At 45.4% G+C, this 17,233-nt stretch overlaps 1 protein-coding gene across 3 annotated transcripts in view; it reads right to left on the reverse strand.

Annotated features, from left to right (window-relative positions):
* Nucleotides 1–17,233, reverse strand: part of LIMS1 (LIM zinc finger domain containing 1) — a 367,628-nt gene that overhangs the window by 254,676 nt on the left and 95,719 nt on the right. The window contains exon 1 of one of the 3 annotated variants that reach the window (XM_078658138.1): nucleotides 1,466–1,571. The exons of the other annotated variants lie outside the window; for them this stretch is intronic. The gene's annotated coding sequence lies outside the window, so the exon portion shown is untranslated. Of the gene's footprint in view, nucleotides 1–1,465; nucleotides 1,572–17,233 lie in introns of those variants that run through there. 3 annotated transcript variants of the gene reach the window in all.

Below are 17,233 nucleotides of genomic sequence, written 5' to 3' on the forward strand. Positions count from 1 at the left end.
CACACTATTAAACCCTTCCGTGCTCCCGTTGGCCGACGGGAGCACTCGCTCCCCAGTGCTGCCGTCGGCCAACGGCCGACGAAGCCACGCCCACCCTTTAGAACGCCCGCACTGCGGTGGAAAAACCGCCGCGGTTAAGGCGTTAACTCATGTTCGGGGTGCTCTAAACCAATGCAAAAATGTATAAAATACAAATAAATACAGTGCTAGGTTGTGGGGAATGGGACTACAGACATACCCAAATGGAAGTGTTATAGCAAGGCTAGGACTTTGCCTTCTCTCTTAAAGGTGCTGTAAAATGGCTTGGTTCTGATGGAGGGCGTACAGAGTTCCAGACTCTGGGTTCATTCTTAGAAAAAAGACAAACTTTAGAGAGCACCATCTTCTTTTTACTCATATTGCTAAGGTTAGTGTAGTCCTCGTTCCCAGTCAAGATGCTGCCCTGGCAGGAGAGAACCAGCTAAAGAAGGTGTCTTCCCTCCAGACCCTGGCACATCACCTCAAAGGGGGGTCAGTGAAACTTATAAAAACCAACAGAGTTGAGGGCTCAGCCGCCTCTTAGGTTAAGCTTGAAGTGAAAAGCATGTACCCACCCAGTCAACTATCACAAGCAACCATCACATAAGAAGCAACTGTGAAGTTGTTACGCAAACACGTTACCTATTTGCTCCTCGGTATCACAAAGCTGAGGTACAGGGCAATTCTAAGATGCATCTAACAGCAAAAGTAACAAAGCATTACTTTGTGGTGTGTGGGTTATTCCTTAGGTCTCTGTGGGCCACTATGGCGGACCCAGTGATAAACACACTGGCGCCCCTCGGTCCTTCCATGGGCAGTTGGAAACCTAAGCAACAGCAGCGGTGCCCTAGTGAGAACCCATTTTGTATATCAGTTCATATTTCAAGTGGGGTTGAACTACTAGAAGCCCCTGAACACATTATTGAAAATAAAGTAAATTGCTTGTGAATGCTACCAGGATATTCAGTCTTTCTCAGATTAAGAAGCGTTGACTCTGGTGAATACCCGAATTGCCTGTTAACTAACCCAACCTTTGTTAATCTATAGATTGCTAAAAGCCAAACACGCAACATACCCCTTCAACGTTGATAACAGGGTTTGGAGCAGAAAAGCAAAGCACAGTAGTACTTCGCTGCCGGTTGATTTTTCTAAATACCATTAAAATGTACATTTATTTCCTAAATGTGGCACGACCCCCTCAGTTTCAATGACTCGAGGCTTAAAGGCACAGGCATGCACAGCGTTGCCAACACACAAAGCCCGCTTCACGCCAGTGGCGTAACAAAGGCGCTATCCCTTAATGCAAGTAAGGAAATTAGCCAACCCAACCCCTGGTTTGGTAGTAAACAAAACAACAAAATAACAGCCACTGATGGGGGTGAAGTGGGTCTCGGTGCCACTGCACCTGCTGCAATACCGACAGCACCGACGCCCCTCCTGCACTCACCTCAGTCACAGGGGTCCGGGCCTGAGAAGTCTTCGCGCCTTTATTTTCCACAGTCCCACTGGCGAATGTGGACGCGGATTTCGCCTTTTTTCTCCCCCTGAGCTTTCTATGTCGATCATGACCAAAGTGACTCAACAACCCACATCCTACGTTCTGGCCGCAAAGGCCTACGGTACAGTAAACACGAAGGGAACACACCAAAAATATTAAAGGGGCAGCGACGCCGAGCTCTCTCTCCCTCAAGGTCCGTCGGACTTTAAAGACACTGGAAGAAATGTTTAAAGGTCATCTCCAGGAGCCCCCCACAATATTAATAACACGGTGTTCCTAAAAGCGCGAACTTAGGCCCCAAATGGGGGTCAAAGCGCCGCACAAAGATTTAATGTCCCCTAAAACAGGTCAACAACCTTTTTAAACAGTAACAATACGAACGTCGATAATACAGCAGGTATGTTGTCTTTTGGCGCAAGGAGAGCTGGGTAAGGGAGGGTGGCAGCACTTTCCCAGCTTGTGCCGCCATTCATTTCCCAGGGCATATGCAAATGCAAGTAATTTGCCAATTATCGAACACTAACAGTGTGATTATGTAACGCAGGCAGCAGTTGGAGTTTCTCTGAATTGAAAGATGGAAATCAGCGGCAGAACGATGAAAACACACAACGCTCATTTCCTGCAATACTCGTACCAGCAAATGCACGTGTAGTCGTTTGTACTGCTAAGGAAGCTATTCCCCTGTTGGGGAATATAGAATATGTAAACAAGCACTTGCAAAGCCATTAAGGCCTCGCCTATGAAAGACCTATTGGCTTTACCAAATGTTTTGGTTCTACACCAGCGCGGCTGCTGTTCAGAATGGCTAAAAGTTGGTGGGGTAAAGGAAAGTGGGGTGCACTGGCCGTAGCCGGTAACAGGCATGTTCCCCATGGGCGAAAAGGTGGTGGCCAGTGTTGGACCCACGGTGGCCAGTTATGCAGCAGTGCTTCAATAGCGTCCCCCCGTAACAAAAGCAGCAGAGGTGCTTGTAGTGGCTTAGATAGAAATGACGTAGAGTGAAGTGGCGAAGACTGGAGCAGAGTGGAATAGAGTACGGCACTCTGCAGGTAGATGGTTTCAGAGTACAGTGAATTGGTGTAGGGTAGAGTGATGCGTGGTAGAGTGCAGAGGTGTAGCGTGACATTGAGTGCAGTGGAGTAGTCTGGAGTGCAGTGATGCAAAATCGATTAGAGTGGAATGGCGTAGAGTGCTTGGGGTAGAATTGTGTGGTGCAGAGTGCAGTGGCGTAGAGTGCAGTCTTGCAGAGTAGACTGGTGATGAGTGCAGACTTGCAGAGTAGAGTGCCGATGAGTGCAGTGGGACAGAGTAGAATAGAGTGGCTAAGAGTGCAGTGAAGTAAAGGGCAATGGTGCAGAGTGGTGAAACATGCAGTGGCGAAGCGTGTTGCAGAGTACATTATTACGATGTAGAGTGCAATTGTGCAAAGTAGTTGGCATAGGGTGCATTGGTTTTATGTTAAGTTGTCTGAAATGCATTGGCGGAGAGCGCAGTGACAGAGTAGAGTGCTGTAGAGTAGAGTGACACAGTATAGAGAGCAGTGGCATAAAGTGAAGTGGAGTGGCATAGAGTGGAGTATCTGTCCTGGAAAGAACATGCCATAATAAAGCAACATCTTTGACTTGCTGAACAGTCTGCCTTAGAAGAGTAAAGCTGTACCTTCATAAAAACAATGGCTCGTGTTATCAAAAAGAGTCCGAATATGATCTATGTACTGTAAGTTGTGAAATTGCCACTGGATTCAAACAAGCCTGGCTGAAGACGGCTGGAATGCCAGAAACCGGTCCTAGGAAGCTTGTTTCCGGTCCAGGGAAGGCATGGCTTGGCAGTTCGGGCTGGACTGTTCCCATGAGGCACAGGGTCAGACTGATTTGCATATTGCCATGTCTGAACTGGGGTGCAAGAGTGGGCTAAAGAACGGTGATGGATTAAACCCAGATCTGTTGACTGGGTGTGAGTATTTGATTGGCTCAGATGCTCCGTCCATCACCACCACCCCCTTTTGTACCACTTGAAAACACACCCAGCAAAATTATGTATGGTAGGTTCTTCTGACAAAAAGGCTAATATTTTCATTGTATCTTTAAGAAAGCAAAAAATAATCTGTAAACGCAACAACATGTTTTCATTACTGCAAAGTAAAACAAATGAACGTGCAACAGCAATTATTGAGGAGCACCGTGTTATACGACTGGCTAAGTCATCGGAACAGCAGGCACTTCCTAAAACAAATCTACAAACCAGAAATAAAAAAGGCAGCTGTGTCAACAAATTAAGGACCTCAAATAACTCAGTGGTTCAAGTCTAACACGGACTAATTAATGTTCTATCACCAAAACCCAATGAGTACACAAATGGGATATTGTAACATTCCACAAAATGTCACAGCCTGGCTAGACAGACCATCCTAGAAAATGGAAACCATTAAAAACTCATGAAAGCTAAAGGCAGAGTAGGTTGACCTACACCCCACTCTCTCCCTTTACTTCTTATGGTACTTTTTTTTTTTTTTTAAGAACTAGGCCATGACATATCCTGGATAAAGTGTTCTGTAGGCAGAGATAAAAACACATCTTCTTTGTGAGCCACTAAGTACACTGAGAGACCACACTGTAGGCTTTATGCTGGACATGCTTGCTCTAGTATGTAGCAAGTTCCGAGTTTCAAAGAATACCAGTGAGGGCCACACACACCGAGAAGATGTGTCAAGTATGCACACAGAGTCTAAGGCACATACCCTGTCTACATTACCAGGCAATATAAGTCACACACAACTTACAACCAATATGTTTGTGCTCATGAGGGCTGCTGAGCCCGGTCAGTCAAAGCATCCACCTTGAAAGGCCAGGGACATGCCATGTGCAATATGCAGTCAATATGCAACTGGGTGGCAACAGTGTGAAAAAGCCACTGCTGAGCAATTCTGCAGTGGCGCCGTGCATGTAAAGCTTTGCTGGCGAGAAATTACAGGAATCACAGTGTTGCATGGTGTAGTCCCTTTAAAGACCATTGAAGGCTGAAGTGACTCATTCCTCCATGGCGAGGAAAGTCTACAAACTGCTTCTGCAGACGTTTAGGACAGGTAGGACAGGCGTGTCCAGCAATGGTCAAAGAGGGACAGATCTCGCTTATATTTTCAGGATATTCACAAAAGACAGATTTGGATACAATTAACATAAATAGACTACGATTACTCGGTCTAGGGGAAGCCTGAAACTTTGCCCGGGTAGGCCCTCCTGGACCTATATTGGACAAAACTGGTGAAGGGGTGAAAGGAGAATTAAGGTAATGCAAGGTTGTTGTGCCCCCTGAATACTGTAGAAAGAATATCGAAAATAAAATATTTAAATACAAGTCTGGATTTTCTATACCTAACTCCACATATATGTACTCATGCAGACAATAGATCTTCAAGGTATGTAAATGTGGAGTTAGGAATAGTAAATCTTTATTTCCCTATATGCACTTACCTTTTGATATTAGCATGCCAGACTATTGTTGTTGTCGATATTCAGTAGTACAATCCACAAAGTTATACTGAAAAGTTTCAACCACAACTACATGATGAAAAATATTTAACAAGTCACCCACTGCTGGCTTACGTCAAGAAAAAAAATCTGATCAACAGAAGATTAATTAGTTTAAATGTCCCTGAAGTGCAGAATTAGAATGCACATATATCCAAATAAGTGCATCAAGCGATATTACTAACTAAAGGTGGACTTTGCAGTCGTGAGCATAGCTATCAACTGGTCCCATTACTTAAGAGCCATTTACTGCCAGTAATGACTGTTAAGCAAACAGTACACTAGATTCTGGAAATGATAGCTTTTTTTTTTTTTTTTTAACATTGACCCTTCCCTCTTCTATCCTTCCCCTATCCTTTTTCAATACAAATAGCAAACTTGCATGTCCACCATTCAAATTAATTTCAGATTCCTCTATGCTAATTTCGCCACTAATCCTGCTTGGGTTCCGGAATAGCTAGCGTGCTACCTGCCAAAAAGTGCTTCAACACCCCATCAGGTGTAGCAAGCGCCATATAAATGCAAACCCTTCCCACTTCTATCCCTCCACTATCCTTTTCAATCCAAATAACAGACTAGCATGTTCACTGCTTAAATCAATTTCATATTTCCCTAAACTAGTTCACCACTAATCCTTTTTGGGTTCTGGATTAGTGTGCTACTGGGTGAAAAAGCACTTTGACACCTCATCAGGGGTAGTAAGCGCTATATAGTTGCAATTACAATTGACAAAGTGCCTAAAAGTTCCAGAATGCAGAGAATGGATAGCTGCAACTCCTGGAATGTCGGAAGGGGCTCATGCCAAACGTCCCTCTAAATTACCCTTTAGAAAAAAAAAAGTACATCGAGAGAGCTTCAGTCTTGGCTTAGTTTCAAGTATAGATTATCAGGGCCCATCAAAGGCACGTTGGGTTCATTTTTGAAGCCTATCTATTTTTGATTGGATCTCTGGAACACCAACTAGAGCAAGATACGCCACGCAACACTTTTATATTACACCACCATGCTATATAGTTCACTCAGGGCCGTGCTCTCTTACCCATGTGTGCCACTAGACACTCAGGTTACCAAAATGAATTAGTAACACACATTTATAACATTTCTGCTTAAAGTGTAACAGCAACAAAATACATCATAGCAGAACAGAGGATGACTCCTGACAATTGAAAATTAAAACAAAACACGCCTAACATTGGCAGACGGATGCTGGTTGGGTAGAGGGGTGTTTTAAAGTTATGACCGACAAAGTTTTGGGGCACAGTGAAAAAGTAGAATCGTTATTGTATTAAACTGGTCGTTATACTGTAACATATTGAATATATATATATATATATATATATATATATATATATATATATATATATATATATATATATATATATATATATATATCCGACGATCTTTTTGCACCCCTGCACTTTATGATTTAACAAATAAAATCATATATTCAAGACTGGTTTTGTGACGCATATTCTGTCGTCTGCGTACTGGTGAGCGTGCATGAGTTTGAATGCACAGTGACCGGTTGGAGTAATATATATATATATATATATATATATATATATATATATATATATATATATATATATATATATATATATATATATAGTGAGAGAGAGAGTGTATTTGACAAACAATGTTTAGTGACTGCTGTTTACGCGATGAAACAAAGAAATTAAAAAAAATCTTAGCAGAACAGAGAATGTTGGGGGAAATGTAGACAGAAATAAATGTAAACCATGGGACATACCGTAGAGCAGCTGCCCGCAGCCCTTCACCTCACTGCCGCGAGTTCACGAGGACCTGTCCCCCTTCTATTTCCTTTGCACTTTGACCTTGGAATGGGTCCCCAGCAGCTGGACACCACCGACTACTGAAGCAAAATAAACTCCTGCCCGCCGCAAGTCCATCACGCATTTATCTTCACCACCCTCCTCCTCCCACATCACCCACTGAGCTATCTCAGCCCACTCTGGGACCAGAGGCCTCTTTTTATTGTTCAATTTACGTGATAGTGATCCAACGCCGACATCTGCTTCCCGTCTGGCATTTCCTCAGTTTAACCCGGTCTCTCCCGCCCCCGTGCCTTTCTACTGTAAACAGCTGGAGGTTCGCAGAGTGAAGGCATGTTAACATCGGGCCTGGCGTCTGAATGAAACCCAGAAACAGACTCAGAACGAGCCTCTCGCTTCCGGGGGTTTTCTAAAAACGAGAAAGATTTGGACAATTCGGTTTCCTTGTAAGGGAATATCCTGCTATAACATAAAGTGTATTTGTAAAGCGCACGTTCACCCCAGCCACGGGGCATCTTGGCGCTGAAATAACAGATGTATATTGTTACCCTACTCAATGGTACTATACCCCAACATCCGTCTAAAGAAAAACATCGGACTAGGAAACTACAACTCTATAGTCTACAGTTAAACATCATGCGATACTTTGAAAGTTCATATTCTGTATTCTACACTGTAATTGAGTTTACAGCACTGAACGTGTGCATTTTGGTTTTCCTGTAAATCCACTGCGTGTAAACTTATGCCACTGTAAAGGGAGCACGTGAGTAGGCCTGGGCGGTGAACTACCCTTCGTTCTCGGAGTTTTCCGCACTCCGTGGACCATGCAGAGTTCCGAAAAACTCGGAGCAGAGTATTTTCCTCGCTCACCAGCATTAAGTTGGTAAGAGAGGAAAATCCAACGCTAGACCACCTCCCTGCGCGATTTCTCAACACGGATGGTCACGACTGCTTGCATTGAGAAACCATCCGTCCACGTTGAAGAAGCTGCCGCTCATGTAGAAAATCTACTCGAGCGGCAGAAAGAAGCAGCACCCCTTTAACCAGCGCATGGTGTCGTTTGCACTGATTTTACAGCGCTGAACAAACACCCGGCGCAAAAAATCAGCACAAACAGCATGACCTAACGCACTTGTCTGCTTGCGGAACTCCGCATATCGCACTGGAGTTTTTTGGGTCACTTCGCGGAGTTCCACATAGCGGTACTCAGCGAACTCCGCCCAGGCCTACACGTGAGAATGCTGGCCACATCCAGGGCAAAAAAAAAAAAAGCAATATGGCGTGGTCTGCATGGTCTCCCTTAAAGACAAGTAATGAGCTTCTGGCTACTCTGGCCAAAAAGGGAGGTGACCAACACGAGTATACTGGAGATGTGTGACCGAATTGGCTATATGGTCTTTGTAGAAGCCCGATCAGAGTTAGTTCAGAAGGTTACGCTTGGAAATGTATGGAGAGGTGTGGCGCAGCGGCCAGGGCAGGTGACTTCCGAGCACAGGGTTCACGGTTTGATCAAAAAACAACATTAAATGAGGGTCAAACAAGGGGAATATTTAAAGACCACTGTGTCCCAGTCCCCTACTACAAGTAATCAACAAGAAGGAGGACACTAGGGTCCTACAGATGGTGTCGTAGGATGTGGACTAGAGGAGGATAGGTCATACAGCTCTACCTTTTGAGTAAAACACAAGGCTAGAAAAATTTCTCATCAGGCCACCCTTATTGGTGGAGTGTCGTCACATGAGATTGGTAAAGGATCCAACCCTCGCCCTGACCATCAGCTGATGGTACGGAGGTGGATACCATTGGTATACTCCAGCCTGTAGTCTCTCAAAGGTGGTGCTGATGAGGTGCAGTGCAAAAAAGTGAGAAATAAAAATTGATCAGTGGAACAAAAATATGTTTAATAGGAGATGTTCCAGTGTCAATGATTAAAACAAGCACGCGGGTAGTTATGAATTTATGGCTACCCCATTGCGTGGTGCAGGATCCTGATGGCAGAAACATGTTGACCTTCCTGCACCACGCAACGGGGTAGCCATAAATTCATAACTACCCGCGTGCTTGTTTTAATCATTGACACTGGAACATCTCCTATTAAACATATTTTTGTTCCACTGATCAATTTTTATTTCTCACCTTTTTGCACTGCACCTCATCAGCACCACCTTTGAGAGACTACAGGCTGGAGTATACCAATGGTATCCACCTACGTACCATCAGCTGATGGTCAGGGCGAGGGTTGGATCCTTTACCAATCTCATGTGACGACACTCCACCAATAAGGGTGGCCTGATGAGAATTTTTTCTAGCCTTGTGTTTTACTCAAAAGGTAGAGCTGTATGACCTATCCTCCTCTAGTCCACATCCTACGACACCATCTGTAGACCCTAGTGTCCTCCTTCTTGTTGTTCACGGTTTGATCCCCTGCTCCGGCGGCTGCTCAGCTCGGCACCATGTGACTGGACAATAGCTCACTTAATTTGCGTGATGGCCCCCAGCGCATTGAGACCCGAAAGGGTGAGTATTTTGCGCTTCACAAATAAGGATTTAAAGCTAGTCTGTGAACAAACTAAAGAAAATTTGCTTCAGCTTTCTAATCAGGTGGGGTAGTTTTGCGTGGTTTTGTTTTTTTGATTAATAGGATGATGACTGCAGATAGGTAGCCAGATAGACATGTGCCTGTCTCGAATGAGTGATTGAGAAACAGATGCAGGCTTTGACTAAGAGCTGTGACAGAGGCTTTAGAATTTGAAGGGCAAAGTGGGTCGTGGGACAGAGTGCGGACAGCTTCTACTGCAACGGCAGTGGAGGAGGATGGTGGGAATGGGTGTAGGGAGAGAAAAATGGGCGAGACACGCAGGTGGGTCTGAGACAAGGTAATCAGCACATAGCAAGGAAGGCCTAGGAGCAGAGTGAAGGTGAGTGGGCCAAATACTTCCCTTTGGTTGCATCAAGAGCAAAGGTGAGTTTAGAGGTTGAGGCCTTGTACTCTTCTAGTTCAGTAGGGAAGGACTTTTCATGTGTGGAGAGCCGTAGGAATCCTGTTGTTTTAGGCGACAGGATGTTTTGAGAAGTCCGGGGGTAGGAATGTCAAGGGAATCAATGACAGCCTTCTGCAGGGAGAAGAGCAAACAGAGAGATGACAGGTCGACAAGTATGTCCTTGATGTTGTGCGAGGAAGTATAATGGTAGAAGGGGTATCAAGTTATGCTGAGATGGGTTATTTGGGGATGGGGTGTGTTGTAACTTGGAATGTTCCTTCCGCCCTTTCCCCGTTTCCCCCTCCCCTCCCCAACATGTTGGTACAGACCGTTCTGACAGCTCGGCCCTTGCTATCGAATGTTGACATAGCAGCCGAGTCCCGTGTTGACAAGCTGGCGGAATCGTTAAGGTTTCTACCTAATAAATTAAGTAATCAAACTACCCACATCGTTTCATCTTTACTACATTTTATGGCGACGAGGTGAGGAGACTGTGCCAGGGACAGTGGTTGCCGTCCCCCTGGAGTGAATTTATTGCTTGTCGACAGAAGATTAACGGAGTCCACGGTGATCAGCGGACGAGAGCTAAGTTATCAACTGTAGTGATTGCACGCGTAAATAACTGACTACAATTGAATTTTGTGAGGAAGTTACCGTGAATATTTTGACTCGGGAGAAAGCGAGTCTATGAGAGGACGCTGCGTGAAAGTATGGAAGAATTTGTGTAGAAGGAGGTTTACTCGTGTGTCAGGTCGGGCACAGGTGGGGTTTGATCGCTTATAGAGTGGCGTCGAGGGAAAATAATAAACGGACTGAAGCGGCGCATTGTTGTGTATGAAAAGCAGCGAGGCAAGAGGCTGACTAGCAGAGTTTAATGACTGAGTTTTCACACATGCGCTGCGCCATTGTCACCTCACGGCGCACAGAACTACGCTCGCTCTGGAGACACGTCTCGCTGGTTGTAACAGCTACGCAAGCCTCGCGCGATTAGTAACAGGCTCCCAGCCGAAGGAATAGTGTTCTCCAAGACGAATTTTTCCTCCAATTCTAGCGGTCTCAGCATTCTGAGAAGGAATCCAGGCAGCACTTTTCTAATGTGAGGAAAATTAGGAGTAAGCATAACGATTTTACCTTAGCAGACATCCAAGGGACAATCTCTCCACAAGCAGCTCCGCCCTCACAGGAACACTCACCACAAAGACTTCTCCACAGGAAGTTCCCGCCAATAAGGGGGCTGGCTTGCTCTTCCATTGGTTACTCTGACTAGTATCAGGAGTAAAAGAAAGGAGACTATCGAACCAACAGTGGGGTTTGCAGAAGTAATACCCACGTGTAGGATACTGTGCGATTGCTATGGGAAAATGGTAGTCTTACAGGCTTGTTTGTAGGTGAAAGTTTATTCTGTGTACATCTCTTCAGATTCAAGCAATTATCCCTCCACTTTCTCTTCTGTTATAAGTAATTTGGAACTTAAAGGCAGTTCATGGCAATGGCTGGCGCAGGCATGAGTCAGCCTCCACCTTTCCTAAATGAATTAGGAGAACCAGTTATTCCCTGGAAGAGGTGGGAAGGCATATCTAAATCTTATCTCATTGCCATAGGAGGTAGTAACTATTCAAATTTACGGAAGCAACATATACTACTCCACAATTTAGGCACACATGGGAGGAAGATATATGAAGATATTACTGGGAGGTTGGTGGAGGATGATCAAGAGGAAGTAGGGGAGGGAATCAATGTCTATGAGCGCACATTAAGGGAGTTGGAGTCACACTTCAAGGAAAAAATTAATGTGGTGATGGAAAGACATACGTTTTTTAAGAGGGGGCAGAAGAGTGAAGAGAGGGTGAGTGCTTACATAGCAGTGTTGAGAGGCTTATCAGCCACATGTGAATTTGGGTAACTCGCAGACTCATTGATTAGAGACCAACTCGTGAGATGCACCAACGATACAAAGACACAAGAGGAATTGCTCACCAAGAACCCTAACTTAGAGGAAGCTATCAATATAGCTAAGGGCCTGGAACACACCGCGCGGTGTATGAGGGAAATGAAACCACAGGATGGGACAAACAAACAAAGAGAGGGCGGAAAACAAGACACACACTGAGGGAGAAACCATTTGTAAAGTAGGGGACAAGAATAAAGAGATGGTTCGCAGTAAGACTAGCACTATGGTGTGTTTTAAATGTGGTAGTCCTAATCACTTGGCCAACAATTGGAAGTGCCCGGCGAGAAATGTACAATGTAGGAAGTGTAACAGGTGGGGGCACTACTCCAAAGTGTGTAAGGCACCCAGCAAAGCAGTACATGCCATAGAGGAGTCCCCCCAGGAAGAGGCGGGGGAGAAATCTTATATTTTCCAAGTGGGGGAGGAGGATGAAAATAATGATGATATCTATCCCAAATGTGATGTTTTACTTGATGGTGTAAAGTTCAGTATGTATGCTGATTCATGTTCACCCTACACATTGGTAGACAAAAGTGTGTTTGAGGAAAAATTTGCTAATCATCCTGTTAAAATGATGCAAGCTGATATCATCCCAAAGGGGTACAACAAGGGAAGAATCTCATTAGAGGGCATGGTGACGATGAGAATTTCATTTAAGGACAGGCACACAGTGGGGAAAGTGTATGTATCCACTAGCGGTTCGACTCTTTTGGGCTGGAAGCATCAGAAGGAGTTGGGAATGAAGTTAGACCCGAACAACAAGGAACAGGTGTTACTAATCAACCCAGCAGGCATAGCGGGGGACCTCACCGAAGAGTTTAAGGAGGTATTTAGCGAAAAGTTAGGTGTATTTAAGAACTATATGCACAGGATTATCCTTAAGGAGGGGGCAGTACCCGTGGTACACAAGACGAGATCCATACCATTGCGAATGAGAGAACCACTCCAGCAAGAACTCCACAGGTTAGTTAGCCAAGGAGTTATTGTGGAAATTGAGAGTTCAGCATGGTTGGCCCCGATAGTGATCACGGCTAAGGATGGGGGAAACAGCATAAGACTCTGTGTGGACCTGAGAGATCTAAACGCCAACATCCTGGTAGACAGGTTTCCCCTTCCCCGAATCAGTGAAATGTTAAGCACAATCCGGGGGGCCAAGTATTTCAGCATATTGGACCTGTCCTCTGCATACTACCAAATTAAGCTACATCCAGATTCGCAAATCCTAACGGCATTCACCACCCCATTTGGCAACTTCAAGTTTCAGCGGATGCCATTTGGTTTGGCGTCGGCGGCCGCGGCCTTCCAACGAGTCATGCAACATGTGCTGAAAGACTGCAAGAACACGATATGTTTCCAAGATGACATTCTGATCTACGGCGGAAGTGATGAAGAACACAATGAGATGGCAAAGAAGGTGCTAGAGAGGTTGAAAGAGGTCGGGTTCACCACCAAACCAAGCAAGTGCAAGCTTGGGGTATGCTCGGTGGACTACCTTGGACACACCTTATCGGAGGAAGGCATCAAGCCAAAGTACGACTTGGTCAGAGCAGTGAGAGACGCTCCCACGCCAAATAACAAAGACATACTATCATTCTTAGGTCTTGCAGAGTACATGGCTAAATTTATCAAAGACTTTGCCATGGTTTTGCAGCCCCTTAGAGAATTGATCAAGAAAGACAGTGTTTTTGCATGGGGGAAGGAACAAGAGTTGTCCATGAAAAGCATAAAGAAGGCGATCATTGAAGCTCCATTTATAGGCAAATTCAACCCGAATGGAGACACCATCATCTCGACTGATGCCAGCAACAGAGGAATTGGGGCCACATTGGCGCAAAGAGAGGGGAACAAAGTCAAAGTTGTGGCTTTTGCATCAAGAACCCTCACTTCATCGGAAACAAACTATTCAACCATTGAAAAAGAGGCACTAGCAGTCTACTGGGCCATCCGACACTACAAGGTTCTTCATCTGGGGAATACCCTTCGAAGTACAGACTGACCATAAACCTCTGGTCTCACTATTTACTAAGAAGGACATGGAAAGCATGACGCCACGCATAGCTAAATGGGCTGTGGGACTGCAAGCCTACAATTTCAGAGTTACCTACATCCCCGGGCAACAAAATAGAGTCGCAGATTTCTTATCAAGAGCACCAGCCGGTGGGGAAGAGGAGGTTGAAGAGTTGAGTGGTGACTCAATCCTGGAGGTGAGCCTAGCTGCGGTGGAAAAGAATGCATGGGTGACCCAGATGGAACAAGATGAAGTACTGAAGAAAGTGAAGAAACATATCCTCACGGGATGGCCAAAGAAATGCAAGGATATGGAGACTGAGATCCAACCGTACTGGAATGTGCGGGATGATCTATCAGTTGAAGGAAATTTTATACTCAAGTCCGGGAAGCTGGTCCCGCCGGAAACTTTAAGGAGCCAGATCGTGGAACTAGCGCACGAAGGTCACCTGGGCCGTAGTTTAAGCAAAGCTAGGCTACGTATGGACTACTGGTTTCCAGCAATGGACAGAGAGAGATGGAGGACAAAGTGAGGGACTGCTATGCATGCAGCCTGAGTGACAAGTCTAAAGTCACTAGACGAGCACCTTTGTCACCGGTGGAAGTTCCCAATGTTCCATGGGACAAGTTAGGCTTCGACATAGCCGGGCCCATCCATGGCAAAGGGCCCCAGGATTGGTACTTACTGGTTCTGGTGGATTATTACTCAAGCTGGATAACCTGCAAGATCGTCCACAATGTGAACACAAAGTCGATCATTGAGTTCCTGAAAGAGGTGTTCTCGAGAGAAGGAATCCCTTTAACACTGGTCACGGACAATGGGGTACAGTTGATCTCAGAAGAGATGAAGGAATTTCTGAAAGACTGCTCCATAGCCCATATCCGCACGCCACTGTATTGCCCCAAGGCAAATGGCAAGGTGGAAAGAGTAAACCGCATGTTGAAAGAGTGCATGCAATTGGCAAACCAGGCTGGGGAGAACATCGAAGGGGCAATAAGAGACATGCTATGGGCATATCACACAACGCCAAAGTCCACTACTGGATGCACACCATTCGAGTTGCTGAGAGGGAGGAAAGCTGGAACGAAGCTGACCCCCAATTGGATGGGAAGAAAGCAGATAGAAGAGACTGATCCAGAAGAGATCAAGAGGAGGATCGAAACCAATCAAGGGAAATACAAGAAATGGTACGACAAGAAGTGGGGAGTCAAGGAGAGAGAATTCCAGCAAGGACAAAATGTCTACGTCAAGAAACCGGAAAGACTAAGGAAAGGGGGTGACAAGTTTTACGCCCCTAGTACCATCAGAATGCCAAAAAAGAACACTGTGGTCATGAGGATGGAAAACTATGGAGCCATGATCGGGTGGTGCCCGCAGGAGGGGAAGAAACTAGGTTAGGCACCAGAAGGATGGAGGGTGGAGACATCATCAGAGGTGACAGACAGGACAGGAAGAGTGATAGACCTAGGATCTCCCCACACTGGCACAAACAATACACAATGAGATAGTGATCTGTAATGTGAACATAAAGTGTATTTGAGTTACTGAGGGTCTTCTGCGAAAGACCATTGGCCCAGATTATGGGTGGGGAGTTTCCCTCCCTGCCTCCACCCCAGCCTTTTCGTTTCCTTCCTTCCCACTCTCCCTTCCTATCTTTTCCCCTAGGGAGGATGATGTGTTGTAACTTGGAATGTTCCTTTTGCCCTTTCCCTGTTTCCCCCTCCCCTCCCCAACATGTTGGTACAGACCGTTCTGACAGCTCGGCGCTTGCTATCGAATGTTGACATAGCAGCCGAGTCCCGTGTTGACAAGCTGGCGGCATCGTTAAGGTTTCTACCTAATAAATTAAGTAATCAAACTACCAACATCGTTTCATCTTTACTACAGGGTGGTGATAGGATTGCTGGAGTGGTCTGTGGAAGGGAAGCAAAGAAGAGAACTCCTTAAAGAATTGGTAGCCAAAATGCATATGAGGTTGAGTAGTTGCTTAAATTGGTAATACTGAAATTAGACAGTATGGACCATAGCTGTAGTTTCTGAACATCAGTGAAACCTCAAACTAAAAATACCCACAAGGAAGAAGGGGGCTATATTAGATAGAGAGCCAAGAGTCTCAAAATGGGTCTGGGATAGTTTGAGATTGAAAAAGTAAGGGCAGTCATTGTGCAAGGGTGGGAAGGTGAGCTAACTAGGCCATTGGAATGGACATGGCAAGGGTTTGCGAGAACAGGAGATGGGAAGATGTGTATGGATTAATTTGCTGTTGACAGCCCGCCACATAGCTTAAGTGTAAGGGGGAAGGCAAGGTGATAATGGAGGTTTCTTCACTATGCATAGCAGTCAGACAGGGGGATTCATGTTCTATAATGACAATGAATGAGGGACTGAGTTTAAGATAGTGAAAGTGATCTGTGATGCAGACTGTTGCGTTGAAAACGAAGAGTGATCTTACAAAGGGCGGAATGTCAGGGTTCTTAAAAGCTTTACCATATGAATGTACAGTTTGTAAAGTGTTGTGGCCCAATGGATGTGCCTGGCTTTAGGATGGCAGCGACAGCTGGAAAAGTGTGTTCTTGAAAGAGGACGGATGTCGCCTGGGTGATGAGGAGAAAAGCAATAGGCAAGAAGTGAAGGGCGTACAATTATAAGGTTAGGATTGTTGAGATTATGTGGATAAAATTAGGGGTCCTGGGTCTGGGTCTGGGCCTCGCAGCCGAGTAGCCAAATGGTCTCGAAAGTGGCGGGACCACAATCCAGCAATGCAGGTCTAGATGGAGAAGCCTTGCATGCCTTGGAAATGGCATACAAAAGTTGGTCCCACATGTAGTTTTCAGTGGCGGTTGGTGACAAATGGTTGGGTGAGAAAAGTGAATATTTTGGTAAGCACTGAGAGAAGCTAGCAGTGCCTTTAAGCTCAACGCCTCAGGGTTTGCACTATAAAATCAGTCTAGCATGTGAACTTGACCCACATGTTTTGGAGAGCTTCACTTAAGAACCAGTTACATTACACAGGTTTACCTTCACTTTTTATGGGCACTGGGGAGATTAAGTGATTTGCCCAGAATCAGAGGAAGTTAAGCAGCGCCGAAACTTAAACCTGCTTCCCTAGCCCCAAAGTCAACATCTCTGGCCCTTCCGCGTTTCAACTCAGACACATGAAACCACACCCTCTGCGTTTACCATAAACTTACCTGCAACACCTCCAAAGTTTACCCTGTCATACAGCTTGCTCATCTGTTCCTTTTTTCAGCATTTTGGGATGTGGCGGAGAGCATACAGGCACCGGTGCCACTCTTGCTGCTGATGCCGAACTGCCTGCACCATCTCCACCAGGAACCAATAAATCCAGTCACGTCACCACAGCCTGAACTTGCTGCTTCAAAAACAACCAATCCGTGCCTTGCTCTCATGCTGGTTTAACCAGTAAACAGAACGAGAGGAAAGCAAGGATTGGTGT

This window comes from Lissotriton helveticus, chromosome 8 (genome assembly GCF_964261635.1).
Source record: "Lissotriton helveticus chromosome 8, aLisHel1.1, whole genome shotgun sequence".
Classification (NCBI taxonomy): Eukaryota; Metazoa; Chordata; class Amphibia; order Caudata; family Salamandridae; genus Lissotriton; species Lissotriton helveticus.